Genomic DNA, 18,939 nt, shown 5'->3' on the forward strand with positions numbered 1-18,939 from the left:
GATGGATTGCTCCCAAAATGATAGCGTGAGCTTTGGTAGGTGGCTGTTCATCTGCAATCGCTTGTTTTCGGTGAGTGGGAATTTCGAAACAATGGAATATGCTTCGCTACTAGCTTTTGAATTTAGAGTACCAATTTGTAATTTAGGAACCAATTTGAATTCTTGAAAATATACGGTCACACTGCAGTGTTTGGAGAAGGTTTTACGAGTATAGATCACAATTTTTAGGAAATCTTTTGACTGGAAATATTTTATCGTGGACCAATAAAATAATTATTAAATTAACAATTAATAAATAATTATTAATTAATTTTTAATTATTTTTTATTAAAAAATAATTATTAATTAATTTTTAATTATTTACGGATTAATCATTTTACGGATACATATTAATAATTATATTACGGATGTAACGTTTGTTTGTAAGGAGCATTTATTGTGTGCCGTTGGGCTGACCAAACGGCTTACTCGCTTTCATAGTTTTTTTTTATTTTCATAAAAAACAAAGTAAATATATCTCATATATATTTTTTTAACATATACTTAAGTATGTACGAATAAGAATTAATTTTCATTTTTTACCCTGGAAAAAATGTTAGAAACAAAACGTTGAAACTTCATAAATACTATTTTAGCGTACCACTCCCTTTGAACTTTCTGGCACAATGCTTCCTTATTTGGGGGTTTGAAGTTTCCAATTTGACGTTTTAGGTGTCCCCATAAATGCTCATTCGGATTTATATCCGGCGATTGAGCTGGACAGTCCAATCCAGGTCCTTTTTGGTCCCTAAACCATTTCTGTAAAATTTTTGCTTTATGCTTTGGGGGATTGTCTTGCATAAACTCTCATTTTTTTATTTTTTTTTATGAACTTTGCTTTTATTTTTTGAATCTTCTCTTCATTTTGAGACTTCCAGTAAGTTGACGAATCTTAACATTAAAATTTAACTAACAGTATACTAAAACTGCATTCTGGTTGACCGTCCCTCAAGTCGGTCGCTGGGTGGGTAAGTCATTGCGACAAAGACGTGATTAGTTGCTCAACCTTGTTAGACCTCTCCATCCAGATGGTTAGGGTGCAACAATAGCTTGGTAAATTACTTTTCCTTCTGTTCTGCGATCAATTCTTTGACTGGTAGAATGTTTAAGTCGCGATGTATGTTTTCGTTGCGAACGTACCACGGTGTCCCGGTGATTGTTCTCAAGATCTTCGACTGAACTCGCTGGACTATGTCAATATTGCTATTGCTGGCATTCCCCCATAACTGGGAGCCGTACATCCACATATGTTTTAGTACCGAGTTATACAGCAGGACTTTGTATTCTAGGCTAAGGGGAGACCGAGTGTTGATAAGCCAATGAAGGCTGCTGGCTTTTAGCTTTAGGTGTGTTCTTGTGGCTTCAATGTGCCGGCGCCATGTGAGTCTTCTGTCGAGGTGTACTCCTAGATTTGTCACTTCGTTTGCTTGTGGGAGTAGAGTGTTGTTTAACGTAAGCGGCGGGCAGTTTTGCCTGTTCAGGGTGTTCGTTCACTTTAATTCGCCAATCTGATAGCCAATTTTCAACACCGACCAGATGAAGAGCTAGCTGCGCAGTGGCTTGCATCGGGCTTTTTAAGCGGCTAAGAAAAGCTGTATCATCAGCAAACGTAGATGTTGTTAGTCGTGTGCTTGTCGGGATGTCTGCTGTGTAGAGGACATATAATGTTGGCCCTAGCACACTACCTTAAGGAACTCCAGCTCCAACAGTGAAATCATCAGATATAGCAGTGTTGCACCTCACAACTAATTTTCTCTCGTAAAGGTAAGACTCTAGGAGCTTGTGGGTGTTGTAGGGGATCATTGTCTTGATCTTGTACATTAGACCTTCTAGCCAGACTCTATCAAATGCTTGAGAGACATCTAAAAATATGGCAGAACAGTACTCTCGTTTTTCGAACGCGTTCCGAATTTCAGATGTTATCCGGTTGTCCTGCTCAATTGTTCCGTGCTTTTCACGGAACCCAAATTGATGTGACGGGATTCCTTTTTGGAGTCTTAGGTATGCGTTTATCCGAGTTAATACGCATTTTTCAAAGAGTTTAGATAAGCATTAAAGTAGGCTTATACGTCTATACGACGTCGGGATTGTGTAGTCTTTTCCCGGCTTTGCTATCACTATTATCATTGACTTTTCCCATCTCACTGGATAGTGGCCAAGTTTTGCGATGGCATTGAAAAGCTGGGTGTAAATGCAAACGGCGCAGTATGGGAGCTCAATGATCAGTTTGAGAGTTATGGGTCGCAGCCCGGGGATTTTTTCGGATTCAGCTGATTTTTGATGATGTTAACGATTTCGTTTGGGCGAAAATCAATTGGCTCATGTTGAAGCTGAGGCTCATATGGTAAAGTCGGCAAAGTAAACGCACTAGTGACAGGATTTGGTTGGAAGACATTTTTAAGGTGGTTGGCAAACGTGCTGGCTCTGTCTGCATCGCTGCGCGCCCAGCCGCCTGTGGGATTTCTAATAGGCATCACGGTTTCTTTCGGTGAGCTCAGAGTTGGGTGAGCTCTCCATAGTAAGTGTTTTTTACTAGAAGTTGACAATTGCTCTATGTAGTGGCGGTGGACATATGCTTCTCCTTGCTGTAGAGCTTAGGTAATTTGACGAGAGGTATGTCTTAAGCTTTGCTTAGCAGATGGCGATCCTTGGAATTGCCACTCTCGACGTAAGCGTCGCTATTCGAGGACGAGCTGTTCGATTTGTAGATTTGTCTTCTTTTGATTGCATTGCGTATTTATAGTTTGAGGTGTTGAAGCTCGAGCTGCAGAGACGAGTACAGACTCCAGTGAATTAACAAAGGACTTAGCTCAATGTGTGTGCTAATATATTTTCTGTACTTAACCCAATTGGTTTTCTGTGAGGTCAATTTTAATGATTTTTCCAATGTTCCTGGATGTCTGAGTAGAATAAACAGGACAGACGAGTGATCAGATGAAAGATCCGAAAGGCATTCGGCGCTTATCAGATTTTTTAGGAATATTTTTGGTAATCGCAAAGTCTATTAAATCGGGAACTTTCTTTGGGTCTACCGGCCAGTATGTTGGTGTGCCAGAAGAAACATAGTCGAGCTTGTTCTTGGCTTTGATAAATGCATTATAGAGCTGCTTTCCTCTCTCAAGTGTGTTTGCTTTTCATTGTAGTCTCCTGCTGCTATGAAGTGGTCTCCTAGTGAGTTGAAAAACTGCAAATACTCATCTTCAGCTATAGTGAAGCGAGGGGGGCTAGTGTAAGTTGCCAGTTGTGGTTGCCAGTATTTAGTTGCAAATTTGTTATGATAGTGATGCTTAATACGGGTTCTGATTAGAATTCCAGTACCACCATGTGCTTTACCATCTGGATAATTTATTCCGTAGAACGAATATCCTCGTAGTTGCAAATAGTATTTGTTTGTAAGGTGTGCTTCTGAAAGAAGCTATTATGTCGTTTTGATTGACGAGTAGAAATTGAGCTAACTCAAGGTTATGCTGCGAAACGCCGTTAGCGTTCCACGTAGATATCCGTAGGAAAGTTATTATTTGGATTGTTGTGAAACCAGCATTTGAATCAATAGATTTTGGTTTCGCATTAAGTCTTGCATAGTTCCGTAAGGATTTGTTGTAGACTGCATATCATAGCTACAAAGTTGCTTTTTGGCTGCTCCGGAAATTGATGCTGCTGAGCCGTGTTCGGTTCTTGGTATGCTGATTGCAGAAATGAACCTTTTGAGGCAGGGGTAGCCCGTCCTGATTTTAAAGCGCTTCCGTATGTCACATTTTTGTCAGAGTTTATGGGTCCTAGTGGGGATCTGGCTGCAGTCGAGAAGAATACTTCAGGGTTTGATCTGGAGGCTATCAACGTTTTATTTTGGGTGCGGGCAGTAATTCCTCTCTGGTGGATGCGGCTTTTCAGCTCCTTATATACTGGGCAACCTCTATAGTTAGCAGTGTGATTGCCACCGCAGTTGCCGCACTTTTTCGAGTTGCAGTCATCTTTGCTCGCTGGGCAGTGTGCGGAGTCATGAAGCTCTTCACAAACTACACACACACTCCAGTTTACAGTATGACCTTGTATGGCCATATTCTTGTCAGTTCGCACATTGTACCGGACCATTGCGTTTGTGCGGTTCTTCAACTGTAATTCGGTGGTGTAGCAGGAACTGAAGATTGTATATAGGGTGCACTTCGTATTTCTTCAGGGGCTTATTTTCTGCGGCTGCGGCTTTCTATCCCTGTTTAGGATATTGAAGACTGTCTTAGCGCTAAGTCCCTTCTCTTGTAGCGCCTTTGTTATCTATGCAGGCGTTACTTCGGAATCTATGCCCGTAAGTGCGACGTGCAGGCCCTTGCTGCTTTTTAGCTGATACGTGTAAAAGTTCTTTTAATTTTCGGTAAGATATTTTGATAATACTCTGTAATTATCTTCAGACTTCATTTTAAACTTTTGTTTCCAGAATGTTGCCCTTTTCAAGGGGAATTATGTGGAAGTTATCCTTGCCAATAAGCTCAATAATTTTGTTGATAAGAACACTGGAACTTTTGTCTCGTATATAAATAGGCGGGGGCTTTGGCTTCATTTTCTCGACTTCAGTAGATTCGGCCGCATCAACCTCATAAGCATCTGCCAAGATTTCAATTCGGTTTGAGTTCGTGGGCGTTTCTATTGCAGGTAGGCTAGCATTGCCACGGGTTATTTTGCGTTGAGAATTAAGGGGGCTCAGCTTCCTTTTGATTTGGATGTAGCGATCCATACCAGTCTGCACAGACGGCTTAATATGTTCATTGTTTTTGTGCATTGACGGCAGCGCAGTGGCAGACGTATTAATGTTTGCGCTGCTAGCTGATGATGTCGTTAAACGCGCTGTCGATACAGTTGCGGTTGTTGTTGTTGTTACGGTTGACGTTGTCTAAGAAATTGCGGTGCTAGTTACTGCGCTCTTAGGCTGCAGAGACATCGATTGTAGCGAGGCGGAGCAAGAACGCGCTCTATTGCTCTCTTCGTTTAAGAATTCGGTCAGGTTGGGGGTAATTGACCGCGCTTCATCAGAGCTTGCATTATTTTCGGTTGCTTTAAAAGAGACGTATGCGTTGTTTCTTTGTACTGAGAGCCGTCTCTCGTCTTGCTCACGTAGACGTTGTGTGCCGTCGTTTTGACTCATCGTAATCGAGATTGATTTAGTTCGAGTTTTAGGTGTTTTGTTTTATATTAATTAATTAATTAATCAATATAAACATTAGCGATTTTATCGCAGAGAGCGTCTTCCATTTAAGCGGTATTTCCCCTTCGGCATATGGAAGCATTGTGCTCTCAAGTATCCTACGGTAGTCCTCAGCAAACATTCTTTCCTTAATCCAAAATATAGGATCAACTCCAGAAGATGAAAAGCATCCCCAAAGCATTATGTTCCCTCCACCATGCTTAACAGTCTTAATCGTATGCTTAGGATCGTAAGCAGTGTTCTTTGGGCATCTCACATATATTTTTCCATCTGATCCACACATATTAATTTTAGTTTCATCGGACCAGAGAACATTATTCCAGTTTTGGCGGTCGTTTTGAAAATATCTGTCTATTTTTCATATTTTTTTGGCTCAGAGATGGAACCTACCGGGTTGAATATACTCTCAGATCTCGTTCAATCAGCCTGTTTCTAATTGTTCGAGTTGTAACTGCTGCCCCTTAGGTATTTTTGAGTTCCTTGGCTGTAAGGAATGGGTCCTTTTTTATTGTTCGAGCCAAAATGTCGTCAAACCTTTTGGTTGTGGATCGCTTTCTACCTCGGTTCTTCTTTATATCGATGTAATGAACCGCGGAGCACACTTTTTTCTTTGAGCAATTTATTAATTGAGCTATTTTAGTCATTGACTTTCCTTCATCACTCAGTTGTTTTATTATATGCCTTTCCGGAGCCGTGCAGTGCACTCCTCGACCCATTCTGAGCCTAAAAGTCGTAATTATAAACGGATTTTCACCATGTTTGAACTTTTTTTGTTAAACTTACCTTAAAGTAGTTTAACGTGCTCCGCATGTTATTCGTTTGAAGCCTAGAACTTTCGTACTTACTTAGCTATTTAATAAGAAGTGCGGAAGTGAAAATATTTTTTCCACCAGTGTATATATATTAGGGATTGGGAATAGGGGAAAATTATGTGCGTGAATTTTGAAGACTTCTCTTTTGTATGCTTTTGCTTATCAACTTAAGGGGTTATATACCTTTTTTTTTCAAAAAAACGAAAAAATTTTTTTTTGTTGAATCCTAAAGTATATCCCCTAGAGAACATTTTCCCAAATTTTCATAGAGATCCGAATAATAGTTCGACGATGACTTGTAAGTTTGTCTGCTCGACTTCAATAGTTGCATATACTCAACGTAAAACTTTGAATGCGATTATCTCAAAGTCGTGTTTTTCCAAAAGTGCCTTTGCTGTGGCCGCGATTGCACAAGAACTATTTGATCGATCTTCTTCATTTTTTTTTTTAATTATTCGTAATGATTGTGCCGAGTTCGTGAACGATTCAGTTTTTATGCGCCAATTTTGATTTTGCAGATCAGAATTTTTTGATAAAATTTTTAGAACTCGAAAAATCAACATTTTGAAAAAATCGTTACTGTATGCAGAAAAAACCAAATATTCTTGAAAATAATCGTTCACGAACTGGAAATAATATCAGTTGACCTGCTGGACTTCCATCGTGGTCACCGCAAGCCGCTATAAAAAAAAGGGTTCCGAGAGAATTGCCATAACTTCGTAAATTATTTATATTTCTTCAAGAACAAACGCTTGTTGTTTCGATAAAAACATGTACTATCAATAAATAATAACTTCAGTGTCATATAATAATTGCTACATACCTGAAAAAAAATCCAAAGTTCCCTCAATTTTTTCGCTCAAAAAGGTATATAACCCCTTAATTGCAAACGTTTTGCTGAAGTAATTTTGCGGATTTTAGGATTTGTTTTTAAACTGAAAAAAAATTAAGTCGTTATTGTAGGGAGAGAAAAGCAGTTGAAGCGGACTGTATTACAAGTAGTGGTAGAAGTGGACTGTATTATATGTATTTATGTAAACATATACCAGTTGGGTGAACACAGAAAAAATGAAAAACGGGACCGCCTTCTATAAAGGGACGGCGCAAGCGCAGCTCGGGGCAGTCACCCAACGTACGCAGAAGCTATAGTAACTTATAATTACTGCTCCTGATGGTGATAAGATTTTAAATAAACTCTTGATGTCTTCTGTTCGGTTGTTCCAAATGGAATAATCTTTATTGTGGCTTAAGATTCAAACCAAACCTCCGCCAAAGAATTTTATGTGCTTACAATTATGTATGTGTGGGTGTGTAAATGCTAACAAAGTATTTTCTAGAGCTCTGCTGAGTGGGTGTCGTTTAGCAACATCCTGCCTTGTGCTGATGTTGCATTTCTTATGTCGATCCTATGTGGGACAACGAACGGCTAGCTGCCGGTCACTGTCCAATTGAAAAAGGGTAGCACGGGGAGGCTTAGGCGGTGGCGTAGTTGATGGTACCGGTATGGTAACTCCTCCCCCCCGAGAATGGAGCGATGGCCACATCTGTGGTATATCCAGAGCGACATTGTGCAGAAAAGCATTGGGGGTGAAGATTGTTTTTGTTTACGGAAAAATGTCTTTCCTGTACTTTTCCTATGTACACTACTTTTTTGAGGTTTCTAATATCTTCGAGATGTAAAACTTCTAGGTTTAACTCCAGTTTGGTTTTATTTATAAGTATCTGCTTACTTATTGTAGTGGTAAGTACTATATGGTCCTCTATATGTTCCATAACTTCTCCATCATACTTTATGCCATTTATTTCGATCGAACAGTTGCATATTTGATTGCTATCGCCCCCGATACTGTCATATCTTCTCCACACGTGTTGTTTACAGGTAAGTCCAAGGCATTGAAAATGAACATGTGTCCATCCTCAGGTGCCAAAACCATTTCTCTCCCCTCTAGATTTACTGAATCGCATATTGGTGGTTTGTTCATTAAAATCTTCCTCAAACACTCCTTTCCCTTTATAACAACACCCAACTCTTCGCTCTCGCAAATAAAAGTTTCATGAACTTTTGAACATTGGTTGTTAAAGAAGCTTTTTTTATACTTATTAATTGCTACATAATTTGGTATTACTATTAAACGTGTCCCATTAATTGGAATTGGTATAACATGATATAATTGATAGACAGTTGGCTCAAAAATTGGAGCTCTTACCCTAAATATTATGTCTGTTTCATTTATTTGGGCCTGTATATTTGTTAGTTCATATACTTGTTCGTTTGAACCAATTTTGAGCCCTTGACTCTCGACAAACTGTATAATTCTATTTAATTCTGTCTCTGCTAAAATGAATTTAGGCACAATGCGAAGTTTAGCTAACAATATGCTCTCCGCAATATTGTTCAAGTGCACTGTTAACAAATCAATACTGTAACTAATCCTGTTCAAATGCTGGAGCATATGTATTTCATTGTGCTCTTGTGTTAATTCCTTAAACACGTTATTTTTATAATTTTTTATAAACAAATTTTTATCTTCCTGGTCCTTGTTTATATGCTTAGTAATTTTTGTAAACCTACTCAAAGTTTCCTGATAAAAGGTTCTTTGCTCGTCCGCTTCTTTTGTAAGAAACCTTGTTTCGTTTCTTAATTCTTTTATTCTATTTCCTATTTTCTCCTCATCATACGCGTCCATATTTCCCGAATCTATTTTTATCATGCTTCCTAATCCATTAAAAATACCTCTTTTGACCCTACTTCTTGGTCTAAGTATTTCTAGCTTCTCCTTCACCTGCTACAATTTTGCCTTAACTACCTGGACTGCCTCACCTGAGAATCTAACATTCTCTATGTCTAATAACGCGTTTTCAATCTGTGCAATATTACCTTCGTAGTCCTTAAAGTTTATTATATGGTCGAACGTCTTCGCTCCGACCATTACTCTTGCCTTCCCCAGCTCCATTTTTATGATCGCTTCTTCTCGTTTTAGCGTTTGCACGTCCATTGTCTGTCCATGGACCAATATGCACCTGTAACCGTGATTGATTAGTTTTTATTATGTTTAATCCTTTTTTTAATTTTTGATTTATGTATCTTTTGTTTCCTTTTTGTAACGAATGTAACCCCATTATCCTCATCTACTGTGTGCTCCCTAAATCTAACTGTTAGTTTATTTCTTCTATTCTCCTTTCTATGAACTACATCTCCTTTTTCCAACTCCATGGGTTCTTCTCTTCCCTCATTGAGTTTTCGCGTCCTTTCCTGTTTTTGTCTTTCTAACCTGTCCTTAACCTCCTTATACGTTTCCTCTTGATAAGCATTTAACTTCCTTAAGTACTCATGCTCCGTATCAAAATTGATCTCCCGTTCAAAAACGTGTGTTCTCCCCGAGAACAATTCGAACGGCTTCAATTTCGTACTGGAGTGTATTGAGTTATTATATGTTAGGAAAACTTCATCTAAAACTTCCTCATGCTCATTTTCTAGTTTCAAGTCCTTCCTTGTTTTCATAATTATTCTATAAATTTCTGTCAGCGTTGAATGAAGCCTTTCAACCGGTGAATGCTGGACGATTGTTGAAACGACGTCACATGCAATTCAATTCCGTATTGCCTACAGAAATCCCTGAATAATGCCGAGGCATACTCTGCACCTTGGTCACATATGATCTTTTTGGGGACACCGTACTGACTTATGAACTTTTTTATTGATTTAACAATATTTTAACTATCTCTTGCTGGTATGGTGTACCCCACAGAAAACCTTGAAAACTTGTCTATTATTGTTATAACGTAGTTTTTATTGATTGTGTATAAATCCGTATGAACGATGTCAAGTGGCTTGCACGGAGTTTCCGTATTTTGAAATACCACCCTTTGTTCACACGCATTAATGACCTGTGTTACTCGGTTTTTCATAAATGGAAAATAAATGTCACGTCTCATTTTCCAAAACGTTTCATCTATTCCCCTATGATTACCTAAGGTATGATACCTTTCTATTTCTGCCTTTGTTCACGAACATCTGTTTTTTCCCGCAAGAAGGTAAAAAACATCTTACTGCTCTGAAACGCTTCTTCTACCTTCTTAAAGACTTCATCATATATCGCACACATCCTGTACGGTTTAAGCACTTCCTTAAGAATTTTAGCAATTTCTTCTTTTGTGAACTCTTTTTCTCTTATTGTCCTTCTTAGTTTGTTCCTAAAAGGTGTCACCACTGTTCTGCCTGGTGTCAGCCCAACCTCAAATATTAACTGGATATTAAAGTCATTCAGTTGCTTTTCTGCCACATGAATGCTACTTAATTCCAGTTCACTTGTCTGACCCGCACGAGTGGCCTGAGTTGACTCCAGTTCACTGTTGTGAACTTGTAGTTCAATTCTGCTCAAGGCGTCTGCCACGACGTTTTGTGACCCCTTTTTGTAGGTCACCTCGTAGTCTTATTCCAATAGTTGCAGCTTCCACCTCACCAACTTGGAATTGGGTTCTTTAAATCCCATAAGCCAAGTTAGTGGGCGGTGATCTGTGACTATTGTGAATTTGTGACCAAACAAGTATGGTCTGAAGTGTTTTATACCCCAAACTATGGGAAGCATTTCCTTCTCTACTGTGGAATAATTGACTTCAGCCTCATTAAACGTTCTGCTCGCAAATGCGATTGGGCGAACACTTCCCATTGTTCCTTGTGATAACACCGCACCAATAGCGAAATTGCTAGCATCTGTGGTTAAAATAAAGGGCTTTGTAAAGTCTGGATATCTCAACAATGGATCATTGCATAACAACGTCTTGCAATATTCAAAGGTTTTTTTATACTCTTCATCTATGATTATTTGTTGTTTCCCTTTTAGTCTCTTAGTTAATGATTTGGTTGTTTTTGCAAAATCTTTTATAAATTTCCTGTAATACCCAATGAGTCCAAGAAACGCTTTTATTTCCTTTGGTGTTTTGGGCAAAGGAAAAAGCTTTATGGCCTCAATCTTCTTTGGGTTTGGTCTGACTCCTTCTTGTGTCACTACATGCCCTAAATACTCTATTTCCTTCTTTAAAAATTCTGATTTATCTGTTGGAAGTTTAAAATTTGCTCCACTTATCCTTTTAAAAACTGTCCTCAAGTCTTGCATGTGACTTTGCAATGACGGGGAATACACAATTATATCATCCATGTAGACCAGACAAATCTTGCCTACTAACTCTCCCATCAGGTTATTCATCACTCTTTGAAACGTCGCTGGAGCATTTGTCAATCCAAATGGCATCCTTACATATTCAAAGTGCCCGTTATCTGTTGTAAATGCTGTTTTTGGAATGTCCTGTTTTTCCATCTCAATCTGATGGTATCCGCTAGCCAAATCTAATACCGAGAAATACATGGCCTTTCCCAGTTTATCAAGTACTTCGCCAATTACTGGCATCGGCTACCTATCCTTTACTGTCTTCTCATTCAACTTCCTAAAATCGACCACCAATCTCCACTTTTGTTTTCCTGATAGGTCCACCTTCTTTGGTACTAGCCAAACTGGTTTAAGTCCATACCTGTATGGCTTTTTATAGATAGGAATATCATCCGTTGTTGGAATTGAGTGAGTTACCGCATTTGTAAATGTAAATTGATTTCCCTTTGTGTGAAAAATACTCGGAAATTCCGAACACAGTTTTTTAAGGCTTCCCGCCTCTTCGCCTGCGACATATCCAACTTTGCATGCCTTTCTTCACCCCCGGTTAACTCCATTGTGTTTATTTCCCTGCCTACATACTCCTGTTTAAATGGTCTAAGCATTTCGATTTCTACATAATCTTTGGAATCATATGCAATGACAGCCAAGGGCTTTTCCAGGTATAGTTTCTATTCTTTTCCTGTGAAATTACCAACTTCCAGGTAGGCTTGTCCCTTTCTTGCATAATAAATTCTACCAGTTATTTCTAACACTTCTTCCACTAGTGTTGTTTGTATCAAAAATGAACCATTGTTTATTGAAACTGGTAAGGTTACAATTGTTTTAGTCGCCTCCTCCAGGAAATGTATGTCAGTGGCCCTATTGGGCTTCAAATGGACCTTAACTGTCCCTGTCTTAGTTCTGAATACGAGATTTTCTAAATGTAAACTTGCACCTAACTTAATTAATATGTCCATTACCAATAATCCATCAAACCAGGAATGGAAATGAAATAGCAAGAAATCAAACGATTCCCCTTTGGCAATTTCCTGCAGCTCAATATCTTTTACATAACTGTTTATTTTATGACTTCCTATTGGTGTTTTAATAACAAAGTTTTCTTCCAATTTTAGCTGTTGATCTTTACTAACTGTTGCGGGATTTAAATATGAATTCGTAGCTCCCGAGTCTATTAATAATTTTAGTTCCTTTTTGTTCTTTCCTTTAACTACTACGTATGGTAATGTCGCCTGATGGGTATCCTTCCTTATATACCCTGTTTTTTTTTTAGGCATTTTGACGAAAATTTCCTTCATCCTCAATGTTATTCAACTGGTGCTCCTCTTCTCTTTCTACTGTATTTAATTGTCCTGACTGTCATCGTTTGGCACTTCTAGGCCCAGTTGATGAATATTCTGCAACCTCTTCTTTTGGCATAATTGCCTTTTTATTATAACCTGAAGAATTAGATGTCGACTGATCGTCATATCCTCTATTCCTGTTTTCTTCCCTATTCCACCTGAGGTTCCTATTATTTCCTCCTTGTTGCCTATATCCTCAATTATCTCTGGTAAAGTTATTATTATACCTTCTGTTTCTATTATAACCAAAGTTCTGCCTGTTAAATCCCCCTGAAGTATTGAAATTATTGTTCCTCCTTAGACCGGTAATAAATATCTCTCTCTTTAATCGCTATCTCGTATGCTTCCAAGAGCGTCCTTGGAACTCTTCCCCTGACAGCACTACCTAAATTGCCTTTTAGACCTGTTACAAACGCCTCCAGACACGTTTCCTCATATAATTTCTTCTTTGTCTGAATTGCGATGAGGTTTGTATCTGTCCTGTCTATAACATTACACAATGCCTTATGCACATCAGATACCTCCGAGTAAAATAATTCTACTGTTAGACTTTTATTTTCCAACTGATTCAATTCCCTCAGTAAATCGGGTTCTGACCTCTTATCTGCGAAATGGGCTATCAAAATTCTTTTAATTTCATCCCAATTTAATCCACAATTTGATTTTACCAAAATATCATCGGCCTTTCCTTGGATTTTATTCCTTATTTGCCTAAGGATCATCAGTCCCATTGGTGTTTGGTCCATTCCTCTAATCATTAAAAGGATCTCTTCTGCGTTTAACATAAACTCGTTTAACCTTTCTTTTTCCCCCATATAAACGTGCATCGACCGGATCACATCGGAAAATGTTACCGTTCCTAACATCTCAAACGTTGCCTGTTGCCTTCCTAAATTTTCTTGATGCGTCATTGTATTAACTTCCCTGTTCTGTACTGCTCTAGAAGTTGAGGGCTCAAAATTTAATTGTTCCACTATCGTTGGCAAACTGGTAGCCTTTTTGATAACTTTACTTCTAGTCAGAGGCCTAAGTGACTCTTTGACTTTGCTGATTTTTGACATTTACAATTTTCTTTTTTCTACTCCTTAAATTATTATTTTTTTGTTTATGCTTATTATATATTTTATATGTATACTATTATTCTATTATGTATTTTTAATTTTTTGGCTTTTCTCCTGTGTGTCGGTGTCATTTATCTGTAAAATTCTGTTATTATCATTTGTTCAATTTGTTTTATTATTTCTTGAGAATATATTGTGTTGGAAGTGTTGTGTATGTGTTTTTTGTTACTTTTCTTCACATACCCTTCTATACCCTTTCGCGATGCAGTGGTATCGGGTTCCCTCATATTTTTGTAACATATATATATATTATTTTTATGTTTTCCTTTTTTGTTTCTATTACTATTGCTTAACCGTCACCCTTGCGCGATGCAGTGGTTTCCGATATGGCAACAATTTCTTCTTGTATGTGCTATGGTTTGTTCCCTCTTTTATTTAACTTTGCGGTTCAGCTTTTTTTTTTTTTTTTTTTTTTTTTGGGGCATGTGCTGAAGCTAACTGGAATTCCTCCGCGATGCATTTATTCCAGCCACGAGCGGACAGTCACTTGCAATAGGTATCTTCTTTTTATTTATTTATTTTTTTTTTTCATTTATTGACACAGGCAGCGTATTTAACCAGCGACCTGGGTTTCTTCCCCAAGCTGCATGTTTGACGTTCGCTTCCAACATCGAACCTTCAAACGTCATACTCACAACTCACTTTGTCGAACTATATGGTTCGATGACGTTGTGGGTCGCCAGGTTGCGTTTCACAGTCAACACATTATTTCAATTAATTTATTCTTGCCAATGTTCTTTGTGTTTGTTTATTTTATGCCTTTATAAATTTTATCGTTATTATATATGTGCACCCTTTTTTTTTCTATTTACACCACACACCTTACTTCCATCACATCATTATTTTAAACTTACTGTTGAATATAAATTATAAAAATAATTGTCCTTATCATTTCGGTCCTTCTCAGTTCTCCGGGTATGGTATGTCCTTTTTCCTCCTTCCGGCTGATAGGTCCGGCTGCGCCAGTTATAGTAACTTATAATTACTGCTCCTGATGGTGAAAAGATCTTAAATAAACACTTGATGTCTTCTGTTCGGTGATTCCAAATGGAATAATCTTTATTGTGGCTTGAGATTCAAACCAAAACTCTGCCAAAGAATTTTATGTGTTTACAATTATGTATGTGTGGGTGTGTAAATGCTAACAAAGTATTTTCTAGAGCTCTGCTGAGTGGGTGTCGTTTAGCAACATCCTGCCTTGTGCTGATGTTGCATTTCTTATGTCGATCCTATGTGGGACAACGAACGGCTAGCTGCCGGTCACTGTCCAATTGAAAAAGGGTAGCACGGGGAGGTTTAGGCGGTGGCGTAGTTGATGGTACCGGTATGGTAACTCAGGCGCGAGTCAACATAGGCTAGTCAACCAAGATACGCAATCGCAAGCGCGAGACAGATGTAGAAAAAACAGAAGTACAAGTGCGTGGGCTCAGTCGAGAGCGTGGTCATGAGGGAATTGTTATAGTCGTGTGATTAAACACCCAGATCAAGATACCAGACTCTAGACGCTGATGCTTTAAGGCTTAGACTGCAACGGTAAGATCTAAAAAACACACAGATATTGCTGTTCCTGCTGAGTCCTTGAGGAGTCCGGTGTCCGGCGATACGGTGGACTAGCGATAAGGGGAATTTTTAATTCAACCTGCTAGACCACATCATTCGCTGGTAAATCAAGATTAACAACGCTTAACGTTTGGCCGAATTCTTCTGGATTCGGGATCCACAATCACATTGCCCACGCAAGCTATTATTCAACGAGCTGCGCCGATACCTCGTACCTATGCGCGCATTTCGGTTATTGGTCTTTCTTCTCAATCCTCAGGTGCAAGGTGCTAGCGGGTATCCAAAATTTAACTGCAATCGATAGTTTCGAAGTACATCCAGGAAAATAAAGTTCTGACTATGAGTTCTCCCTCTTCATTAGCTGAAGTGTTACATATAAAAAGTTGGGGAGATCTACAAGGATCTACACATTTGCCACACATGGAGACATTGATGTAATTATCGGCTCGAATCAGCAAAGCAGTTTCTTTACGGGCCAATGAAACCTGTGAATACGTTCTTTGTTTGGGTAACACAAGGTGAGTTCCAAAGTACACAGGACTTTTAAAAAAAAGACAGAACAAGTAGTTTTTTCGGAAAAATCAATTTATTTTATTCAAAATAGTCTCCTTCTGCTTTAACACAGCGTTTTGCACGGTCCAAAAGCATGTCGAACGAGTGTTTTAGCTCGTTGCCCGGTATGGCCGCCAGTATGCCGGTGCAAGCCTTTTGAATGGCCTCTACATCTGCATAACGCTTTCCTTTCATCGGCAAATGCATTTTTCCGAAAAGGTAGAAGTCGCACGGTGCCATATCAGGTGAATACGGGGAGTGGTTGATGGTTAAAATGTGATTTTTGGTCAAATAGTCGGACACAAGCGTCGATCGATGAGACGGCGCATTATTGTGCAACAAACGCCAACTTCCATCTTCGCGATATTCGGGCCGAACACGTCGAATACGGCGCACCAAACGCTTCAAACTAACTCTTTGTGGACAATACCCTTGGAATCATAAAAACAAATCAGCATTGTCTTCACTTTTGACTTCTCCAGGCGCGATTTTTTGGCTTTCGGCTCGTCCGGCGCCTTCCATTCAGCACTCTGGCGTTTCGTTTCGGGATCATATTGAAAACACCACGTTTCGTCACCAGTCACAATCTTAGGGTCTTTTTTTGCCACTTTAATGATGTCTTTCGAATGTGGAATTCTGAGCAATTTTTGGACGTCAGTCAATTTGTGCGGAACAAACCGTGCACACACCTTTTGTAAGCCCAAATGTTCGCTCAAAATGCGATAAATCGATGTTTTGGAGATGTTCAATTCTATTTCCATGAATTTCAATGATGATTTCGGCTGATTTTTTATGAATTCACGCACAGTTTCGATGGAATTTTCGGTGATCACGGATTTTGGTTGGCCCACATGTTCATCGTCATTTATGTCCTCACGACCACTTTGAAAACATTGAAACCACTCGTGCACTCTGCTACTGGATAGGCAATCATCGCCATAAACTTGTTTCATCAATTGAAACGTTTCGGTAAAAGTTTTACCAATTTTAAAACAAAATTTAATGTTGGCTCTTTGTTTGAAGCTCATTTTCGCACCGATGACAAAAACATACTGACACTTAAAACGCAATAACCTCACTTCCAATAGATAAAATGTCATGAAATTTTTACTGGAAGTCGATAAATGATAGCAGATTCTAACGCGACAGTTGACATATAGATGGCGCCACTAGAGGGCGCTAGATTAAAATGGTCCTGTTTACTTTGGAACTCACCTTGTAGTAAGGCCCCTTCTGCATGCAGCGGGAAAACCGTTGCAAGCGCATCTTGCTCAGATCGATTTGGACGAGGCGTTCATGAAAATGGATACCATTCAGCTAAGTCAGGCAACTATCGATGCCTGTGATCCCGTCGAGCAACTATATGTCGACACCCACAAGCGAGATCAAGACGGCTTAAACAACTTGGAGTACCCGTTCAATATTGCGAATTCATGAAGATTTTTTTTAAAACGGGGAAACAGATTTGGGAAAGTGGTGGATAAAACCAGCTCATCGTGCCAAAGGAAAATTGCCGTTCTCAAAGCGGAAGGTGCCACAACCGAATGTCGTGTTGTATTTGATGGACCCTGTAAAATATCACCGGACATTTTCTAAACGATAGCTTACACATCGTCCCTCAGATTCAGAGAAATCTCATCGGAGTTTGTTTGCGAGTTCGACAATACCGGTATGTTGTTTGCACGGACATTGAGAAAATTTTCCGGGGTATAAAGGTAGCTTCCGGACATGGTGACTTTTAACGGACTGTTTGGCTAGGGGTTGAAAAGCACCCGATTCAGCACTATCGGTTGCTCAGCGTAAGCTGTGGGCTGACACCATCACCATTCCTGGCAGCAATAGTTCTCAAACAACTAGACGTTGATATTTACGGGAAGCTTCCTTGCTTTTAACGGATGCATATGTCGACGATAAATCTACAGGCGCGGCTACAGAGAAAGGACTCATGGAATTGCAGAAAGAACTTGTCAGGCTGCTGGCAGAGAAAAAACTCAATTTTCGCATGGGGAGCTCAAATTGTACGACACTCATGAATTCCATACCTATGGAGGATTACCCTTACCAAAGAGATACAACTCAATTGAAGAAGGTAAAAATACTGTGTTTGGTCTGCGATCCCAATTGTGGTTAATTTTCTATCTGTCTAAGAACAATTACTATGACTGAAATGCCCACCAAGAGGACCTTACTTTTAGAGCACTTAAAGATTTATGATCCCTTGGGTATTGTATCGCCATCTACTGTTTTGATGAAAATTGTATTTTAAGAATGTTGGTTATGTTCCCTAAGCCGGGATGAACTATTGAATGAAAGCATAGCTAGGCGGTGGAGCACCTTCGCAAGCGAGTTGTCCATCTTGTCCCAACGTCGAATCTCTCGATATGTGGCCAGACCTTCGCAGCAATCGAGCTGCATGATCTCGCGGATGCTTAAAAACAAGGAGTAGGTGCCGTTGTATACAGTCGAGTTACAACAGACTCGGGTAGCTCATTAAAAAGCTATTTCGATACCGCGGTTGGAGCTTACCGCAGCTCATCTACTAAAAAAAATTGGTAACACTTATCAAGTCGTGTTTGTCAATTTAAATGGAGCTTGTCGGGGTGCTCGGATCGATGAGGGCGGCGGTGTCGAACGTCTTCTCCTCGGTTTCGACGATCACCAAAGCAGTCGGGAGGACGTTGACGCTATGACGTTGGAGAAGTGCAGCAAGCGACGGAGCTGGTGTCGAGGATGCTGAGCGCGGTGGAGGGACAAGCGTTTGGCGAGTCGGCGGATCTTTCCGGAGCGATAAGCGGGCTGCGGATAAGCGGGCTGTTGCTGGGAGCCGGACTTTTTCTGGGAAACATGTTCGTGCATGTGGAGCAGCGTGTGATGGTTCCGGTCGCACGTTCTGCACCGGTCATCGCCAGTGGAGTGCTCGTGTGCGAGACAGTTTGCTCAGTACTTGTTTATGAGAACTGAACGCAGCCGTTTCTCTGCGCTCAGCTTTAGGAACCTCTGACACTTCCGAAGAGGATGGATTCCACGGGAGACTCGGCATCGGTAGGATTGAATACCTCTTATACGTCTGCTGCTTCAATGCCTGAGCGCTACGTGGACGGGGAGCCATTTTCCTGGTTTGAGTGTGGATAAGGAAAAACAAACAGG

General features: G+C 39.7%; 1 protein-coding gene across 1 annotated transcript in view; it reads left to right on the plus strand.

The window, feature by feature from the left end:
* The window catches only part of p120ctn (adherens junction protein p120), a 180,313-nt gene that overhangs the window by 136,365 nt on the left and 25,009 nt on the right, over window positions 1–18,939 (plus strand). The window lies entirely within an intron of this gene.

Source organism: Drosophila suzukii (genome assembly GCF_043229965.1).
Source record: "Drosophila suzukii chromosome 2 unlocalized genomic scaffold, CBGP_Dsuzu_IsoJpt1.0 scf_2c, whole genome shotgun sequence".
Classification (NCBI taxonomy): Eukaryota; Metazoa; Arthropoda; class Insecta; order Diptera; family Drosophilidae; genus Drosophila; species Drosophila suzukii.